The sequence below is a fragment of the Ovis aries genome, chromosome 9, assembly GCF_016772045.2.
Source record: "Ovis aries strain OAR_USU_Benz2616 breed Rambouillet chromosome 9, ARS-UI_Ramb_v3.0, whole genome shotgun sequence".
In the NCBI taxonomy this organism is placed as follows: domain Eukaryota; kingdom Metazoa; phylum Chordata; class Mammalia; order Artiodactyla; family Bovidae; genus Ovis; species Ovis aries.
In genome coordinates, this window is record NC_056062.1 from 47,795,213 (window position 1) to 47,817,310 (window position 22,098).

At 40.1% G+C, this 22,098-nt stretch overlaps 1 protein-coding gene across 15 annotated transcripts in view; it reads right to left on the reverse strand.

Annotated features, from left to right (window-relative positions):
* The window catches only part of EYA1 (EYA transcriptional coactivator and phosphatase 1), a 367,945-nt gene that overhangs the window by 55,497 nt on the left and 290,350 nt on the right, over positions 1–22,098 (reverse strand). The window lies entirely within an intron of this gene.

Genomic DNA, 22,098 nt, shown 5'->3' on the forward strand with positions numbered 1-22,098 from the left:
ACGGCTGTGTGTGCTCTTGTCTGTGGCAGAGTCATACCCCTGTATCTTTCTCCTCCATCCTTGAGACCATGCATAGTGTCTGGCCCAGGGCTTCCCCAAAGTTTGGTGCAGAAGTAAATGAATGACAGCAATAAACCGCAAGTATTTCAAAAAATTCTAATTAAGAAAAAAATATTAATTTTTATCTTTAGTTAGTGTCTAGTATCAGTGAAAAAAAAAACAAACCACACCTTAGGTACTTAGCTTAGGAGGAAAATTGTTTGACTCTCAAAATCATTCTATCTAAATACTATTAAACACATTCATTCATAATTTGTACTTGATTAAAGAGCAGCTCATTTTTAGAAACAGCTGCTTACAAAGCCTTTCTTATCTATGTGATACACTAAATAAGACTAGCCTAAGAACAGCATCCAATTATTTATTTTTTAAACTCATCAGTGATTATGTGTTAATACATCTTGTGAAACATATTATGACGTGCTCTGCAACTTAGTTCCCTAGTAAAAATTGAACAGTCCAGTGAAGAAGCTCAAATAGGGAAAATATAATCAAATGTTTTATCATTTTTCTGGTTTAACAAAGAAACACTGTAAACTTACTACAGTTCTTATGTCCAGGAAATTCTACTAGCTGTTCCTTGCCAAAATAAGACAAACAGTATTCAGAGATAAAGCTATTTGCAGCAACATGGATGAACCCAGAGACTGTCACACTAAGTGAAGTAAGACAGGGAAAGAAAAAAATAAATGTGATATCACTTATATGCAGATTCTAAAAAGTGATACAAATTAACTTATTTACAAAACAGAAATACTCACAGACATAGGAAACGTATGGTTACCAAAGGGGAAAGGAGGCGGGGAGGGAGGGATAAATCAGGAGTTTGGGATTAAGAGATACACACCAGTACATATAAAACAGATGAATAGCAAGGACCTACTGTATAGCACAGGGAACTATAGTCTATATCTTGTAATAACCTATAATGGAAAATAATCTGAAAAAGTATATGAATATTTATATATACATATATATATGAATCACTTTGCTGTACACCAGAAACTAACATAATATTGCAAATCAACTATACCTCAATTTTTTTTAGATGGCAAATGTCTGCTTAAAGTCATGAAAATAAGGTGAAGGAACTCGTTGCAATGCGAGGCTACTCAAGGTTGCTTTGTGTAAGTTGAAGATGGTTATGTCTACTGAAGAGAAAGCAATATTATACAGAAAAGTTAGGTCCAAGTCTAAAGCAATTCTTTTGCTCTCATCCTCTATCCAGTGAACCCCACAGCCTCAAGATCTTTTTCTCCTGTTTCTAGAACACAGAACTGCCCACAGAGACAAAAGTTATTATCATACTATATCCAGATCATCAGCATCACCCTGGCCATCGTCATTCTTTTATTGTCTGTTACTTGATTTTTTTTCAGCCTGATCACTGCCATTTACACTAGGTCTTCATGTGACGAAAACGCTTTGAAGAGAAGAAACTCTAGACAAAATCAGTGCATAGAAATGCGGAAATTCATCTTTCAGGGAGATTCATGTGTCAGTCTTGAATTAACATGTTGACAATATATACACTATTGATACTATGCATAAAATAGATAGCTAATAAGAACTAACGTATATACCTCAGAGAACTCTACTCAGTGCTCTGTGGTGGCCTAAATGGGAAGGAAATCCAAAAAAGAGGCTATATGTATATGTATAGATGATTCACTTCTCTGCACAGCAGAAACGAACACATTATAAAGCAACTATCCTCCAACAGAAATTGATTTTAAAAAGATTATATATAATGTGAATTAAAGGAAAGAAAAGGATGTTTATAAGTATATGTGAATATTAGAACATTGGAAGACTAGGATATGGGCTCTCGTTGACTTGTTTTGTCTTACAGATGAGCTAGGGCATTTGATAAGAGCTTCCCTGGTGGCTCAGAGATAAAGGATCCACGGGTTAATGCAGGATACATAAGAGATGAGGGTTTGATTCCTGGGTTGAGAAGATCCCCTGGAGAAGGAAATGACAACCCACTCCAGTAATTCTTGCCTGGAGAGAAGCCTGGCAGGCTACAGTCCATGGGATTGCAAAGAGTCAGACTCAACTCAGCCACTAGACAACAACAGTGTATGACTTAAGAGACTAAACAACAACAAAGGGCATTTGATAAGCTTCAAGCATCATTAAAAATGCACTTTTCAGTAAGCACAATCCACAGCAACTCAGAAATTTGATTTTGCCAAGACTCAACCACCAGACAAAGACACTGTTGTGACTGCAGGGCTGCGTCATTGTTTCTAAATTTCCATCTAGGAGTTCTCTTAGGATGACGAGGACTGAAACTCCTTTCATCAGAGCTTATGAGGGTGCCATCCAGTTCATCTCTTGACTGAACTAGGTCTAACACTGGCCCACACATGAGGCAGTGGCAGGAGTACATTTTTGCTACATGTCAAATAAATGGAAGTTTTCTAAGGTAATTGAGCTCCCAACCTGCAGGCATAAAGGGTAGAAGGACACCAGAAGTGTACATTCTCACGGTGGTCATACCATGCGCTTTGCAGTCATAGCATCTAGACTGAAATTCTCACTTTACCATTTACTAGCTCTGTGGTGGGCAGTTCAGTTACTTAACCCCTGGATTTCAGGTCCCAGATCAGCAAAATAGGAATACAACAGATTTGCTTGAGCTTTTTAATTGATGATATATTTAAAGTTCTGAACACAGAGCCTAGCAAGTATTAAGCTGCTGCTGCTGCTACTATGGGTGGTGGTGGTGGTATTTCTACCTCTACACTACAATAATAACTGCGGATCAGTCCAAACATGGGACACCATGTTCCTACTACAGAAAGGTACATAAACATTCTGCGTTCAGACTGGATGTGAAGTTCATGCTTTTGTAAAAATAAAGTCACCTCTAAATTTCTCATGCCAATATTTTTGAGGTGATTGTGTTTTTAAGAGACCAATATCAGTAGAGCTGATTTGTGTGGATGTTAAACTGGGAACATGCAGTGTGACCGCTCCAAGAAGCAATGCCACTGGTTCTCCCAAAAGATGCTAACCAAGCTTCTTATCACTAAGAGCAATGACCCAATTCTAGGAAATCAGCAGAGGTGTTGTCCCATACTCTGAAGATCTAGGAATAGAGGGGAAAGCCCTGTCATTCAGATAGGATCCAAGCACTACACCAATTCCATAGAAATCCAAAAATGTTCTTTAAGGAAAAAGCAATTACCTGCACAGCCAAGCAGTGTGATTTCTGTGGGTGGGTCACTTAATACCTATTAGCTTATACCCTTTAATCATTAAAGAGTTAGATTTTTGGACAGGAACTTAAGCAAAGCCCAAATCCATTGTTTACAGTCCAAATGACTTGGCAGACCAGGTCATGGCAAAATCTTGATAAGCCCAAGCTTATCAACAAATAGCTGGTAGTGACAAAGGGCAATAAACCATAATTACTGAGGTACATTCCAAATGTAGTACCCTCACTGTATAGTCCCTGAAATTTTTCAGGGTTCACAAAATGACTTTAGCATTTGAGGAATACATAATTCAGAGAGGCCTTGTTTGTGTTAGGGTCAAAAAATAAATCTGTGGGAGTACTTTAAGAATATCAACATCATACAAAATTATCTGCTACTATAACAGGAAAGAGAAGTAGGGCCTAGTATTAGTCGTTCAAAAAATAGCACCTCTGATTGGAGTCATGTGACTGATGACCAGGGAAAGGTATTCCATTCCTCAGCTCCCATGTGAGCATAGCATCCTTTCCCTAATGTAAATAGTTGATTACTCCCAAGATTACCATGTATATGCATTATACATAAAAGTAAAAGTCCCTCAGTTCTGTCCGACTCTTTGTGACCTCACAGACTATTCAGTCCATGGAATTCTCCAGGCCAGAATACTGGAGTGGGTAGCCATTCCCTTCTCCAGGGCATCTTTTGAACACAGAGATTGAACCCTGCTCTCCTGTACTGCAGGCAGATTCTTTACCATCTGAGCCACCAGGGAAGCCCATGGTGGCCACCATATATATTGTACATAAACCTCTGCTAGATACTTACACAGAAAATGCCTTAAGGCTAGATTTAAGCTTCAAGGAGTAGAATTGGATTTACCTTTAAAGTTAGCCACCAAGCATCAAGCACACCTACAGATTATTCATATTAGTTCACCGACTCAAGAGCTGCGGCTGGTAAACTGAAATTCACTATGCTGTTGAAAAGATAATGAAGGAATGGGGCACCTACATGAGCCACTAAGGATACCCATCTGTCTCCAAGAGGTGACCAGGAAGCCTTAGCCAGGACCTGCACTAATACTGGAGAGATATTCAAGGAGAGAAGATATTTAAGAAAATCTCCAAATTCAGAAAGCAGTTTAGGTTCACCTCAAACCTGCCTCAGATCAACCCTGAATATTCATTGGAAGGACTGAAGCTGAAGCTTCAATACTTTGGCCACTTGAGCGGAAGAGCTATCACTGGAAAAGACCATGATGCTGGGAAAGGTTGAGGGCAAAAGGAGAAGGGAGCAGCAGAGGATGAGATGGTTAAAGAGCATCAATGACTCAATAGACATGAATTTGAGCAAACTCTGGAAGATAGTGAAGGACAGGGGAGCCTGGCATGCTGTAGGCTTCATGGAGTCAAAAAGAGTGGGACACAGCTTAGCAATTGAACAACAACAACACTACCTCCCCAAAAGTAGCTATGGGCTAGTCATCTATTAAAAACACTGTCATTCTTTTTATTTCTTATGTGGGTCCACATATGCTTGGTTTAGCTGAGTTAATGAATTTATGGTTTAAAAACCCCTCAAACTGGAGTTTTCTCCTTCTTAATCAACTTTGAGTCAAGGATTTACAGGATAATTGAGAACACTCTACAATGGCTTGTTAAATGAGACTTCAATCAGAATGTTGATGTTAAAAAAAAAAGAGAGAGCAACCAGACATTGTGAAGTCACTCAGTAGTGTCTGACTCTTTGTGACCCCGTGGATTGTAGTGCACCAGGCTCCTCCATCCATGGAATTTTCTAGGCAAGAGTACTGGAGTGGGTTGCCATTTCCTTCTCCAGGGGATTTTCCCAGCCCAGGGATCGAACCTGGGTCTCCCACATTGCAGGCAGATGCTTTACCGCCTAAGCCACCAGGGAAACACAACCAGACATTCAGTTCAGTTCAGTTGCTCAGTCGTGTCCGACTCTTTGTGACCCCATGAATCACTGCATGCCAGGCCTCCCATTCCATCACCAACTCCTGGAGTTCACCCAAACTCATGTCCATTGAGTTGGTGATGCCATCCAGCCATTTCATCCTCTGTTGTCCCCTTCTCCTCCTGCCCCCAATCACTCCCAGCATCAGTCTTTTCCAATGAGTCAACTCTTTGCATGAGATGGCCAAAGTATTGGAGTTTCAGCTTTAGCATCAGTCCTTCCAAAGAACACCCAGGACTGATCACCTTTAGAATGGACTGGTTGGATCTCCTTGCAGTCCAAGGGACTCTCAAGAGTCTTCTCCAGCACCACAGTTCAAAAGCATCAATTCTCCGGTGCTCAGCTTTCTTCACAGTCCAACTCTCACATCCATAAATGACCACTGGAAAAACCATACCTTGACTAGACAGACCTTTGTTGGTAAAGTAATGTCTCTGCATTTTAATATGCTATCTAGGTTGGTCATAGCTTTCCTTCCAAAGGAGTAAGCATCTTTTGATTTCATGGGTGCAATCACCATCTGGAGTAATTTTGGAGCCCCAAAAGATAAAGTCTGACACTGTTTCCACTGTTTCCCATCTATTTCCCATGAAGTGATGGGACGGGATGCCATGATCTTCATTTTCTGAATGTTGAGCTTTCAGCCAACTTTTTTACTTTCTTCTTTTACTTTCATCAAGAGGTTTTTCAGTTCCTCTTCACTTTCTGCCATAAGGGTGGTGTCATCTGCATATCTGAGGTTATTGATATTTCTCCCAGCAATCTTGATTCCAGCTTGTGCTTCTTCCAGCCCAGCATTTCTCATGATGTACTCTGCATAGAAGTTAAATAAGCAGGGTGACAATATACAGCCTTGATGTACTCCTTTTCCTATTTGGAACCAGTCTGTTGTTCCATGTCCACTTCTAACTGGTGCTTCCTGGCCTGCATACAGGTTTCTCAAGAGGCAGCTCAGGTGGTCTGGTATTCCCATCTCTTTCAGAATTTTCCACAGTTTATTGTGATCCACACAGTCAAAGGCTTTGGCATGGTCAATAAAGCAGAAATAGATGTTTTTCTGGAACTCTCTTACTTTTCCATGATCCAGTGGATGTTGGCAATTTGATCTCTGGTTCCTCTGCCTTTTCTAAATCCAGATTGAACATCTGGAAGTTCACGGTTCACGCATTGCTGAATCCTGGCTTGGAGAATTTTGAGTATTACTTTACTAGGGTGTGAGATGAGTGCAATTGTGCAGTAGTTTGAGCATTCTTTGGCATTGCCTTTTTTGGGGCTTGGAATGAAAACTGACCTTTTCCTGTCCTGTGGCCACTGCTGAGTTTTCCAAATTTGCTGGCATATTGAGTGCAACACTTTCACAGCATCATCTTTCAGCATTTGAAATAGCTCAACTGGAATTCCATCACCTCCACTAGCTTTGTTCATAGTGATGCTTCCTAAGGCCCACTTGACTTCACATTCCAGGATGTCTGGCTCTACGTGAGTGATCACACCATCATGATTATCTTGGTCATGAAGATCTTTTCTGTACAGTTCTTCTGTGTATTCTGGCCCCCTCTTCTGCTTCTGTTAGGACCATAACATTTGTGTCCTTTATCGAGCCCATCTTTGCATGAAACATTCCCTTGGTATCTCATTTTCTTGAAGAGATCTCTAGTCTTTCCATTCTGTTGTTTTCCTCTATTTCTTTTTTTTTTAAATTTATTTAATTGGAGGTTAATTACTTTACAATATTGTTTTGGTTTTGCCATATATCAACATGAATCCACCACGGGTATACACGTATTCCCAATCCTGAACCCCCCTTCCCATCTCCTTCCCCGTACCATCCCTCTGGGTCATCCCAGTGTACCAGCCCCAAGCATCCTGTATCATGCATCAAACATGGACTGGCTATTCATTTCATATATGATATTATACATGTTTTCCTCTATTTCTTTACATTGATCGCTGAGGAAGGCTTTCTTATCTCTTCTTGCTATTCTTTGGAACTCTGCATTCAGATGCTTATATCTTTCCTTTTCTCCTTTGCTTTTCGCTTCTCTTCTTTTCACAGCTATTTGTAAGGCTTCCCCAGACAGCCATTTGCTTTTTCCCATTTCTTTTCCATGCCGATGGTCTTGATCCCTATCTCCTGTACAATGTCACAAACCTCCATCCATAGTTCATCAGGCACTCTATCAGATCTAGTCCCTTAAATCTATTTCTCACTTCCACTATATAATCATAAGGGATTTGATTTAGGTCATACCTGAATGGTCTAGTGTTTTTCCCTACTTTCTTCAATTTAAGTCTGAATTTGGCAGTAAGGAGTTCATGATCTGAGCCACAATCAGTTCCCGGTCTTGTTTTTGCTGACTGTACAGAGGTTCTCTATTTTTGGCTGCAAAAAATAGAATCAATCTGATTTTGGTGTTGACCATCTGGTGATGTCCATGTGTAGAGTGTTCTCTTGTGTTGTTGGAAGAGGGTGTTTGCTATGACCAGTGCGTTCTCTTGGCAAAATTAGTCTTTGCCCTGCTTCATTTTGTACTCCAAGGCCAAATTTGCCCATTACTCCAGGTGTTTCTTGACTACCTACTTTTTCATTGCAGTCCCTTATAATGAAAAGGACATCTTTTGGGGGTGTTAGTTCTAAAAGGTCTTGTAGGTCTTTATAGAACCGTTCAACTGCAGCTTCTTCAGTGTTACTGGTTGGAGCATAGACTTGGATTACTGTGATACTGAATGGTTTGCCTTGGAAACAAAGATCATTCTGTTGTTTTTGAGACTGCATCCAAGTACTGCATTTTGGACTCTTTTGTTGACCATGATGGCTACTCCATTTCTTCTAAGGGATTCCTGCCCACAGTAGTAGATATAATGGTCATATGAGTTAAATTCACCCATTCCAGTCCATTTTAGTTTGCCGATTCCTAGAATGTCGACGTTCACTCTTGCCATCTCCTGTTTGACTACTTCCAATTTGCCTTGATTCATGGACCTGACAGTCCAGGTTCCTATGCAATATTGCTCTTTATAGCATCAGACCTTGCTTCTACCACCAGTCACATCCACAACTGGGTATTGTTTTTTCTTTGGCTCCATCCCTTCATTCTTTCTGGAGTTATTTCTCCACCGATCTCCAGTAGCATATTGGACACCTACCGACCTGGGGAGTTCCTCTTTCAGTACCCTATCATTTTGCCTTTTCATACTCTTCATGGGGTTTTCAAGGCAAAAATACTGAAATAGTTTGCCATTCCCTTCTCCAGTGGACCACATTCTGTCAGACGTCTCCACCATGACCCTCCCATCTTGGCATAGTTACATCTGCATTGCTATTCCAGTGTTTGAACATATTTGATTTTACCTATCTGTGAAATTGCTTTGAAGGATGGTATGACATGGCAGCCCACTCCAGTGTTCTTGCCTGGAGAATCCCGGGGAGCCTGGTGGGCTGCCGTCTATGGGGTCGCACAGAGTCAGACACGACTGAAGCGAGTTAGCAGTAGCAGCAGCAGCAGCATGCACTCGTATGCACTCATAATTCTCATTTCATGGCTTTAATGGCAATTTAATCTATTTTTAATGGCAAAGATGACTGCTCCCTTGTACCTACCCACCCTCCTTGCCACCCCTCTTCCCACACTGAGACTGATTCAGAAGTGCTTTTAATTCATTTTCATTTACTTTCTTAAAATTCTGTTTTAGGCTCAGAGTATTCATGGTCCTTTGAGCCTCAAAGCAGTTTAAGGAACACTTATTTATGTTTTCTTGGGTTTTTAGAACAGGATTTAGAATGTTTTTGAGTATAAAGATAAAATACTTTGTCCTTCCTCTAGAAAACTTAAAGCTAACCATTCATCTAGCCATAAAAATATCCCTTCCTTTTATGTAACTATTTTGAAAGATATATTCCAAGGTTTTTAGTTTTGGTTTAATGCTCCAATTTCTCACTTCCACTGTATAATCATAAGGGATTTGATTTAGGTCATACCTGAATTGTTAGTGGTTTTCCCTACTTTCTTCAATTTAAGTCTGAATTTGGCAATAAGGAGTTCATGATCTGAGCCACAGTCAGCTCCCAGTCTTGTTTTTGCTGATTGTATAGAGCTTCTCTATCTTTGGCTGCAAAGAATATAATCAATCTGGTTTCGGTGCTGCCCATCTGGTGATGTGCATGTGTAGAGTGTTCTCTTGTATTGTTGGAAGAGGGTGTTTGCTATGACCAGAGAAATCTCTTGGCAAAACTCTATTAGCTTTTGCCCTACTTCATTTTGTACTCCAAGGCCAAATTGGCCTGTTACTCCAGGTATTTCTTGACTACCTACTTTTTCATTCCAGTCCCCCATAATGAAAAGGACATCTTTTTTGGGTGTTAATCCTAGAAGGTCTTGTCTGAAGAATCAATGCTTTTGAACTATGGTGTTGGAGGAGACTCTTGAGAGTCCCTTGGACTACAAGGAGATCCAACCAGCCCATCCTAAAGGAAATCAGTCCTGAATATTCATTGGAAGGACTGATGTGGAAGCTGAAAGTCCAATACTTCGGCCACCTGATGCAAAGAACTGACTCATTGGAAAACATTCTGATGCTGGGAAAGAATGAAGGCAGGAGGAGAAGGGGACGATGGAGGATGAGATGGTTGGATGGCATCACTGACTCAATGGACATCAGTTCGAGTAAGCTCTGGGAGTTGGTGATAGACAGGAAGGCCTAGTGTGCTGCAGTCCATGGGGTCGTAGAGTCAGACATGACTGAGTGACTGAATTGAAATCCCCTAAGTTTTACCGCAAAAACAATTACAATTAAAAATGGCACCAAATGTTAATAAGAGTTTCTCTTTATTGCTTATATATACCACATATAGTTCATTCTAAATATATATTATTGTGTGCTTAGTCGATTCTTTGTGACCCCTTGGACTGTAGCCCACCAGGCTCCTCTGTCCATGGGATTTTCAGGCAAAAACACTGGAGAGGGTTGCCATTTCCTCCACCAGGGATCTTCCTGACTCAGAGATCGAACCTGTGTCTCCAAATTGTCAGGCACATTCTTTACCCCTTGAGCTACTGTTAGGGGAAGCACACTGATTGACACCGCCCACCCTGGCCAGGCACCATAGTAACCAGTTGTATGAGTTGTTTTAGGACAGGAGGTCCTGTTAAGGAACACAGAACTAATAAGCCTCCACCAACCTGAAGAATTTGGGAAAGGTCAAAATGAGACACCACACATCTGACCACCTCCCAGAATCCTTCTCTCTGGAATTCATCTTGGCTGAACAAGGCACCACCAGGAAGGACTCTGAGCCAGAATGATTGGCTAAAGACAACTCGGAAACTAACCCCATCACCATAAAACCGGAGACTGTAAGCCATGTGGCAGAGCTGTTGTACTGGGTTCCCTTACCCTACTGCTTTCCACCCGGGTGCCCTTTCCCAATCAAATCTCTTGCTTTGTCAGCACATGTGTCTCCTCGGACAATTCATTTCTGAGTGTTGGACAAGAGTCCAGTTTCAGGCCCTGGAAAGGGTCCCCCTTCCTGCAACACTACCACCACTAGACTAGATATCTGGGCAATGTATTAAAAGAAATAACTGTTTGTATTGTTAATATAACTCCAGTTCCTATAGCCACACCTTTGCACATTTTGCCTTTTCATTCTTTTTCTTTAACCATATTTTTCTAAACGTAAAAGCAAAACAACAGCAGTGAAATAAATCAGGCAAAAGTATAGGCAATATACAGTTTTCCAATTTAAATTCTTTAACTTGAGACTTTTAAGAAATATTTTAATACCTAAGTTATTGTTCTATTTTAAGCATTCCAAGCTAGGAATTGGGTTCTTCAAAGCACCAATGATGCCAGGGGTTTATTTCACTGAAAGCCAAAAAATTAGTTTTGCTTTCAAATTTTTACCTATTACTATTTCCAATTTCCAAGTACATTTTAAATACATGATAAATTTCTTTTGCATTTCTCCTATTGAATAGGTACCCCATGACATCTATGTGATCAGATCTATACAGACTCCTGGCAATTGCTATTCTATTTTGGATCAAAAAGTAGAATCTGTCATGTTTTTACAATGCTATTTAAAGAATTTATCTTAGGCTAAAAGGTTCATTTCAGAAAGTCTGACTAGTACCTTGGGATATGGTACTTATATTTTAAATTTGTAGACTAAAAGGTAAGGTTCCTAAAAATTCTATTTGCCCTGACCCCGTGTGGGCAGTTAAGCCTCCAGTGGCGAATAATTACCGGGACTGATGTGGCCTAGTGAGGTGTGATGGGAAGGTTGTGAGCAGGTTTATGAGGATTTGCTGGTCAATGTGAAAATCTTGTAAAGTCTACTCAAAGCAACAACAATATTGGCCAGTCTCAATCCAAGGAAAGAAAAAAAAGCCATTCTGGACACGTTAAGCAACTCCTTATTTTCAATGCTAGTATTACAGCCACGGAACAGGGCCTGCATGCCATTGAAAATACATTCTCTTCATTCAGGACCCTTTGTTTTGGAGAAAAAGAAGCTGAAAAACAGGAATAGGCAGGCACTTTGAGTCCAGGGGTGGCTTATTTTCAAGGCCCCATGCTGGTTGCTCACAAGGGAAGGATTAAAGATAAGATGAGAAAATTAACTCCCTTACTGGAGAGAAGAAAAAAAAATGCTAAAATGTTATTTCTTTAAAAAATACTTCTAAAAGTGTTATGTAAATAATCTGTACAGACTATGAGACCCAAAGATTCCATTTTTTTCTCTAATCTGTCTAAAGTTATCAATACCATCAAAGGAATATTAACTTTTGCAATTTTATACAGCCCTATCATGTCAAGTTTTAGGAGCTGGGTGTAGTTCTGATGCCAATTAAGAAATAATCTGGATTACCAGGAAAGGAAGTACACACATGAGAAATAATTCATAGCTGAATTATTGGATGAATGACTTAAAAAAGTAAAAAAACAAAAAGCAAAAAACCCCACAACTTATGGTGGGGCTAATCAGGTTATTATTATTGATTAGATATGTGACACTGAACTGCTCTAATTTTCTCCTTATTTAAAAGACTCTTGCAACACCATGAAAATAATACCCAAGTAGAGAATAAGAGTAAGAACTTCACCATTCCAAAGATTAACTGTGATTGTGGAAAAAACCCAATGAATCCCAAACATGAGAGAGCTGCCAAGATGTGGTACAAAGAGGGAAGATGGAGAATAAAGCCAGGACAGATCTAGCCAAGTCAGGGCCCACGCAGTGCTGGCAAAAAGCCTACACAGCTAAATCCAATCAAAAGACCTATCTAGATTTCATTTGTAACCTCTCCTATCCCTCTCTCCTTCCTAGTGTTACAGCCATTCTCTCAGACCTTGATTATTTCCTAACAGGAGGACTGCAATAATCTTCTCTGCTATCAGATCAATCTTCTAAGTTGTACACGTCCATCATGGCTCAGACGGTAAAGCGTCTGTCTGCAATGCAGGAGACCGGGGTTCGATCCCTGGGTTGGGAAGATCCCCTGGAGAAGGGGATCTCCAGTATTCTTGCCTGGAAAATCCCATGGACCCAGAGCCTGGTAGGCTACCGTCCATGGGGTTGCAAAGATTCGGACACAGCTGAGTGACTTCACTTCACTTCTTCACATCACGTCACTCTACTGTTTCAATACTGTTCACGGTACCCCCGTGCCTACAGCACAAAACCTAAATGTTTAACAGTTTCTGTTTCCAAGCTTTTTCTAAACATGTAGGCATGAGGGATTTTATCAGCCAAAAGCGGTGTTGACCACAAGATCATGGACACATTCTTAAGCATCAGTTTTAATGTCTTAACCTTGAAGGGGCAGATGCAGAGGAAGTGAGATTACTTTTCCAAATTTTTTATTGGGTACATCCCCTTTTTGCAGGCAATGAGCCCATCAGAAGATAGATGAAATTCCTGATGTTGTCATTTAACAGATGAGCTTCTTTGGGGCAATCATTTAATTTTCTGAGACACAGCTTCTTCATTAGAAAAAAAGAAGGAACTGACTGGATGTTTAATAACTGTGAGATGGCAATGTAGGTTGTAAAAGCTGAACAAAGGGGCAGTATTTTTATTACCATTTCAGAACATTTTCTGCTACTCATCTTCTGCAAATACGATCCTCTATATATCCTTAATAGATATCCAGCCACTTTGTCGCTTATTTCCCTAAACGGTTATGCTCAGCTACCACCTCTTCCTGTCTGCTACCTGGAACAATAAAGTATTCACTATTTCCCACTCCCTCTTCTGAACTCCTCAAGGTAAGCAATAATAGCTTGTATTTAGAAAGTGCCTATGAGTATTTTTCTAGGTGCTTTATACTGCTTTCCCAAAAGCCCTGTGATTGCTTCCATTTTACAGTGGGAAGATTAAGACAGAACAAGTGAGACTGGATTATCTTCAATGGGCTATTCCAATGGCCTTAAAGCAAGGGAGGTCCAAAGCTGGTGATGGCAGACCAGTGTGGTGGCTGGAAAACTGGTGATTCATGTTTGTTCACTGCATTTCCTTTTACATGTATGGTCATGAGAAATAGACCTTTATTTGGGGAAAAAAAAAAAAAAAAAAAAAAGGACCATACATTTCAGTATGTTACTGCCAGTAAGGAGGAAGAGGCTGAAAGTTAAGGGAAAGAGAACCACTGTCAGAATAAGGGCAAAGGAAAGGGATGAAGGAGGCTCTTTTTGCTGGAAATCCCCTTAACAGCCAAAAATACTGTGCTAGTTCATTTTGAGAGTTTAGATTCCAGGTCATTTCACAGTATTCTGAAATTATATTGACAACCCTAATTTATTTAATCATTTTGATCTAACATGGCACTGATATGCAAAGTAGAGAATAAAATCAGGGAACGAGCCTTTGGAACTAAGTGGCCACTTGGCACATTTGGCACACAGCCCTAGGGCACTGCTCTGCCGGGATGACCAAAGCCACTACAAGGGTTTGAAAGTTCTGGGCTTTACTCATTTGTCAAATATTTCTCAGCTGAGAACTGTGGCTGTCACTGCCACCGATCCACTGAAATCCACTTTCTGTGTTTTCCTGGCCACACAACTAGGTTACATCTCCTGGTCTCCCTTGCACTAGGCCAAGAAAGCAAAGGTGTGTACCCTTCCTTCTAAGGCTAGTCCTTAAAGTGTTCCATTCACGCTTCCCTTGCTTTTTCCCCCTGTGGGCTAGAAAGCCGATGACGAGGTCCCAGAAGCCTCAGAAGCTATTCAGTGAGATAGCACAATCATGCTGCCTAGACCATACAACCTAGCTAATCCACTCAAGACCATTCAACAGGACAGAGATGTTTCTTTTGTGTATGAGCATGAGATTTGGGGCCTATTTGTCACTGCCAATTTGCCCACCCTGACAAATTCATGTGCTGGTTTGTGCTTCACTGGGGCCCCAGATGCAGACACATGATGCCTGCACTGAGTTTACTGTCTAGTCAGCCACACTGTGACTGTCATTGACTTTGCCCCGGTGTCCTGAAGGCAGGAGTAAAATTATCAACACAAAATTCAGAACATGATCTAGAACAAGGGCAGGCAAACATTTTCTCTAAAAGGACAGACAATACTTTAGACTTTGCTGGCCATATTCAGCCTCTGAGAAGATTCTTTTATTTTAAAATAAATAAATGAATATAAACCCTTTATAGGGGTTCCCTGGTGGCTCATACAGTAAAGAATCTGCCTGCAATGCAAGAGACTCAGGTTTGACCCCTGGGTCGAGAAGATCCCCCAGAGACGGGAATGGCAACCCACTCCACTATACTTGCCTGGAGAATTCCATGGACAGAGGAACCAGGTTGCAAAGAGTCGGACATGACTGAGCAACTAACACTAACTAACTAATAAGCCTTCAAAAATTCAAGCAGCATTCTTAGCTTGGAAGCGCTACAAAAACAGGTAATGAATCAGATTTGGCTTTGAGATACGATTTGTCAATCCCTGGTCTGAATTTTTAAAATCCAAAGGCAGGCACATATTTCATGACATGGAAAAACGGCATGAAATTCAAACTTGAGAACTATTAATATAACATTTGGTGATATGTATTCATTTACATACTGTCTGTGGCTCACTACCAGGGTAGAGCTGAGTAGTCATGATAGCATATGGCCCACGACATTTTTATTATCTTATTACCCTTTACCAGAAAAGTTTGTGAACCTCTGGTCCGGAGGTTCCAAAAGAGAGATCGTTCTGTGTAAGTATAACTAAATCCTCTGTAGTCCGAGGAAGACACTAGATGTCTAGCTGCTTTGATACTATGCTGAGAATCCAGCATCTACAGCCATCCTGGAAGGTGGTCTTCCCTCATTAGGGTCTGGAGTTTACTGTCATGCCCTGAAACAGACACAGCACTCTAAAGAGCAGCAGTCTTTACTGGCTACCTGGAATGTTCTGATGAAATGGGGTAAACTGCCGTCAAGTCTTTCTTCCTTCAATGTGCTGAATGATCACAGTAATACACTCACTAGGGAGGTTTAGTTGATCTAAACTTATTGTGACAACTGGGACCATCCTATAAGCCTGGCACGTTAGAAAACAAAAGCTTAGGCAGCAGATACAAAATCAATCAGTGATATATGCTGTATTTATTATTAGGTTATTGCTATTAGTAAGACATGGTGTTGGACCCTTCAAATTCATGACACAGCTAAATTTTTTTTTTAAAATACCTTCTAGTTTTACTGAGATATCATTGATGTGAGTGAATTCTTAAAGCAATTACAAGCAGTCAGATTTATGAATATGGAAACCAAGCTCAGCATGGATAAACAGTTTGGCCAAGGTCAGTGAACTGAAAATCAGAGCTTGAATCTGAGTGCAGCTCTATTTGAATTCAAATCTGATGCTCCTTCTATTACATCATAAGGCCTATCACATATTGGTACTTCAAAAATTTAAAGACAGTATCATATATTACCTACTGGCCACTATGTCAGATTCAAGGGTCTTTTGTTGCTGTTTTTTTTTTTTTTTTTTTTTTGACAGTCAAGGTTCAGCTACATTAAAATGCAGCTAATATGTATCTTATGTATCTAATATGTATGGTACTGTTTTTCACATTTGATCTCTAACCTCTTCTAAATTTGTTTCCTCATCTGTAAAATGGGTTTGGCAATAGCAGTTTCAGAGCACTAGAGTTAAATGAGTCCTGGGCACAGGGGAGATTCTTAATAAGTAGGGCCTACAATTGATGCTTTCAAGCTGTGGTGCTGGAGAAGACTCTTGAGAGTCCCTTGGACAGCAAGGAGAACAAACCAGTCAATCCTAAAGGAAATCAATCCTGAATATTCATTGGAAGGACTGGTACTGAAGGTGAGCCACCTGATGACTGGAAAGAGCTGACTCACTGGAAAAGACCCTGATGGTGGGAAAGATTGACGGCAGGAGGAGAAGGGGACGACAGAGGATGAGATGGTTGGATGGCATCACTGACTCAATAGACATTAGTTTGAGCAAATTCTGGGAGATGGTGAAGGACATGGAAGCCTGACATGCTACAGTCCATGCAGTCACAGAGAATCAAATTGACATAACAGCAGAACAACAATAATTAAAATGCTAAGCTTCATGCTGTCTTAAGTGTTCACATTTAGGCTTTTGTGTAAAATGAGGAGCAAGGCTCAAGACTCTGAAAACCTAGTCTAGCCCAAATCTGTATAAGACACAGGTGTTAAAGCAACAATAAAGAGAAAGTATTAAAACAATCAAGATACTGGGTATCATGAGAAGTCCTCCCCCAAGAAGGGACTCATGCTTGGGACATCAGTACAATGCTTACTTTAAATATAAATCTGGGGTCTGTGCTTTGATGTCAACAACTATATTATTACATCTACTTTAAAGAGACCATTCAATGAAAAAAAAGGAAGATTCTTTTACTTCAGTAAAATTGGGGAATTTGGATTCGGTTTGAAAGCAACTTTAAAAGATGCTAGGACATATTAGGAACAACAACCTAATTTACATTAACACCCATAGACTTCATTTTCCTTTTAATATGCTGTTTCTTTTCTCTTCCCTAAAGCTTGGACTGTACCTAGTACTTTCTTTTTGTTCCCAGCACCTTTGTTATAAAACAGCACTTCCTTATAACACCCAGCAGGCCTGCTTCGCACAGCTAGGATTACATGGAAGGTGAGACATTCTCAAACTTTTCTTGGTACATATTGCTGTAACATGCCCTAATTTTGCATTATATCAACCAGATCCTGTATCCCTTTACTGAATGGCCTACTCATCGAGCAGCCTAAGCTACTGTGACTAAGCTACTTCTCAAGTATCTGGTTCCCATAGAAACTGAACAGCAATCACATTGTCAGGCATTCACTGCTTTATATGCTTGCAGAGTAAGGCCCAGACACCTGCCCCCTTGACAAAGCCCAGTAACATCCCTGAACCTGTGCTCTAAGAGAGGTGGCTAGCCCCTGCACTGTCCTGAGACTTCTCTCCTGCATCATGGGTAGAAAAGAGCGATCCAAGTAATGATCAAAAGCATCAATTCTTTGGTGCTCAGCTTTCTTTATATTTCAACTCTTACATCCATGCATGACTACTGGAAAAACCATAGCTTTGACTAGATGGACCTTTGTTGGCAAAGTAATGTCTCTGCTTTTTAATATGCTATCTAGGTTGGTCATAGCTTTTCTTCCAAGGAGCAAGAAGAGTCTTAATTTCAAGGCTGCAGTCATCATATGTAGTGATTTTTGGAGCCCCCAAAAATGTGGTGTTGGAGAAGACTCTTGAGAGACCCTCGGACTGCAAGGAGATCAAACCAGTCAGTGCTAAAGGAAATTAGTCCTGAATATTCATAGGAAGGACTGATGCTGAAGCTGAAACTCCAGTACTTCGCTGCCACCTGATGCAAAGAACTAACTCACTGGAACAGACCCTGATGCTGGGAAAGATTGAAGGCAGGAGGAGAAAGGGATGACAGAGAATGAGATGGTTGGATGGCATAACTGACTTGATGGATATGAGTTTGAGTAAGCTCCGGGAGTTGGTGATGTACAGGGAAGCCTGGTGTGCTGCAGCCCATGGGGTCGCAAAGAGTCGGACATGACTGAGAGACTGAACTGAACTAAACTGAAATCCTGAACAGTGTGGTTATTATTACTGTTTGGAAGCACCCTTGCTGAACCACACATTCTTATAAGACACAAGTATCAGATCTTAGAGCAATTCTGCCAGATTCTAAAGTTCTCCAATAAAGAGATCATACAGCAAGCTTTCTTGCATGATTTAGGCTACAAGTCAACATCCTCAGCAAGGAGTCCTCAAAAGTCAGGAAAGGGGCATGTCCCACCAATCAGAGGATAGGGTGACTGACAGTGCCAAGCTCAAAGAAGGTGTTTGGGAAGAAATTGAGCTAAATGTGTCTGAGGACCTTCTCATCCTGAGCTGTGCACTGTTAATTCTAAATGTGACATCTGCCCCGACCACTCTCCACCATCTCCCATGGTCCCCTTCCAAGTGTCACCTTGCCTGGTCTGAGCAGATGTTTCATGGGCATTTCAAACTTGAGCAACACTGAATTTTCCATTTTCCCTCCAAATTAGCTCTTCCCCATCTCAACAAATTCATGAAAATTCTTCCAATTGCTCAGGACAAAACCCTGGGAACGATCTGATCTCCTGTTGCCTATTGCCCACTGCTGCTGCTGTTGCTGCTGCTAAGTCGCGTCAGTTATGTCCGACTCTGTGAGACCCCATAGACGGCCGCCCAACAGGCTCCTCTGTCCCTGGGATTCTCCAGGCAAGAACACTGGAGTGGGTTGCCATTTCCTTCTCCAATGCATGAAAGTGAAAAGTGAAAGGGAAGTCGCTCAGTCGTGTCTGACTCTTAGTAACCCCATGGGCTGTAGCCTACCAGGCTCCTCTGTCCATGGGATCATCCAGGCAAGAGCCCACTAGCAGAGTCCAGTTAAATCCTAATTCTTTACCTGCAATAGAATCCATAATCCACTCATTTCTCCATCTGCACTGCCAGTGCATCTGATCACCCTGAAACCTCCTCTCTGTTCCTCATCCTCTCTCTCCCTACCACTAACTCTCCACACACAGCCAATGGAATCTAAAACACTATATCAGATCTCATATCTCCCCTTGAAGACTTCCAGTGACTTCTTACAGTGCGTGAAATGAGATCAGTTCTGTTGACTATGGTTGGGAGGTGCTTCATACCTGCCCTCATCCCAGCACCTATCTCTCTTGACTCTGCGTCTCTTTCACTAAGCTCCGCAACATTATCCTCTTTGTCTCTCAAACATTAAACCCTTTCCTGCCTCTGTGCTTGCTATTTCCTCTGCTTATAAAACTCTTTCTCCTGATGGGCACATTATCCACTGGACTCTTTAGGTCATTCTGACCTCAGGCTCACGGGATCATGCTCAGTTAGACGTTCTCCAACCCGACTTTCTGAAGTTACTCTCTCTTCAACACCCATCAGCTCATAAAGGATAACCTTACATTTAAATATCCCAAATCATCTGTATTTGAAAGAATACATAAATCTAGCTTTGGGAAATTATAGAAGATAAAAATTTTAATCACATACCCTAGTATAAAAAAACTAAACAAAATAGTATGGGTTGAAGTCTTAAAATACTAATAGTTGACACTGGTAAAAATAAAATTCATGATATTTATAACATTTGGCTTAGATGTCAAGAATCCAAGTGAAAAATTCTAAGCTGCCCTTGGTTTCCATGTTAGGTATGAATTCCATGTGTAAACCAGTAATTTATGGTCAGAGAATGACACAAGGCCAGGAGGTCAGGGGATATTCACCACCTCTAAGCAGGACCCTTTCAATGGCTCAGAGCACACAGATCAAGACAACTCTCCTTAATCAATCCGGCCTCTAGTGACAAAGCTTTTAAAGACTTGAGACTTTCCGGATGGTTTTCAAATGTTGATTTCCTAAGTGTTTCCTTTTCAACACTTTTCTGTGAGTTCCAGGGGCCATCTCTCTTCCTCCAGGAGTTAGTTGTAGGGACATTAAAATGGTTCAGTTAAGATGATCTTCAAGACTCTTCCTACTTACTATACTTTGACATTTTAGGCATTTAAAGGAGCAGTTTTTGTAGAAATAGGGATAGTAATAATATCAATCAAAGAAATTATAAATAAAAATAACACAACTAATATTTACGGAATCCTTAATATGCGCTAGCCACAAAATAAAGACTTATTTTGAATGATTGACTCTATGACTTCTGCACAGCAAAGTAAACCATAAACAAAATAAAAAGACAGCCCTCAGAATGGGAGGAAAAACTTGCAAATGAAGCAACTGAAAATGGATTAATCTCCAAAATATATAAACATCTCATGCAACTAAATATTAAAACAACAAACAATCCAATCAAAAATGAGAAGATCTAAATAGACATTTCTCCAAAGAAGGCAAACAGATAGCCAAGAGGCACATGAAAAGATGGTCAACATCACTAATTATTAAAGAAATGCACATCAAAATTACAATGAGGTATCACCTCACACTGGTCAGAATGGTCATCATCAAAAATATCTACAAACTATAAATGCTGGAGAGGGTGTGGAGGAAGGGAAAATCTCTTCTACTGCTGGAAATGTAAACTGATGCAACCTCTATGGAGAACACTATGGAGGTTCCTTAGAAAACTAAAAATAGCCTTATTTTTTAAATAATCTGTGGTTTTGTTCATTATCTTCTTCTCATAGAAAATCTGTTTAACAATAAATTGGGAGATATTGTGTTTTACAGATATTTCTGACAGACATTCAAATGGTAGAATATTCTAGCTCTTACTAGAATAAGAGCATTTTTCTAGCCCTCCCCCTTTTTTTGTATTAGGTATATATTTAGGGTTAAGGAAAGGAAGGCTGCACTGTGATGCTCAATGAGCATCTCTCCACTTTCACCTCCAGATGCCTACATATCAAGCACTAAATATGTATTTATTGAAATATGATTTATTGAAAGGATGAATTCCTGCAAAGTCTGTAATGAGAGCATGACCATTTTATGAGTTATCAATTTTAACAGTTAATACTGAGAAACATCTGGAGTCACCAACACATATGAATTCAGTTCCTAAGACTTCCAACCAATAGCTCCAAGGATCTAAGACTTGTAATATGATTTCTTTACCAATTAAAAAAATGAAAAATATCATATTCACAGGATAATTTCTCTTAAGACACTTTTAATAACATGATTTTTGCATGAGAAAAAGTTATGGAATCAGCAAGGAAACAAAAAGAATTTCCAAGGTTTTGGGAAACCCAAATGCAGAACACTGAAATTAAAATTATATTCATGGAACGTGATCTGTAAAATTATTCTGTACCTACACCACCAAGATAAGTGTTGTAACAACTAAGAATTGGATATATTTGTCCTTTGTCATTCAGAGGCCAAATTTTTACAAACTATTCACATAAATTTAGCTCTACAGTGAAGGGACTAATAAAGACATTCATAATAAGTGTTTTGAAAATAAAATACTAACACTGTTAATCATGGAAGACAATATAAAGTGAACTATCTGCTCCCCTGAATATGCTGGGAATAAAGAGAATAAAAATATGTGGAAAATAAAAAAACACAACACAGAAGATCTTTCTATATCATCTATATATTCCACTATTTCACCCTAGAATAGCATCCGATCACCTTTATTCATTGGGGTCTAAAATAAGAATGTATTTAATTGCATAAAGTTTATCTTTCTGAGATCTTTATATTCTTAAGAGCCTAAAAAGAACTCCTTCTGTTAATGTATGGCTTTGTCTTATATATATATTTATTTCAATAAATCAAGTTACTTTAAGTCACATTCCCATTTGGATAAAAA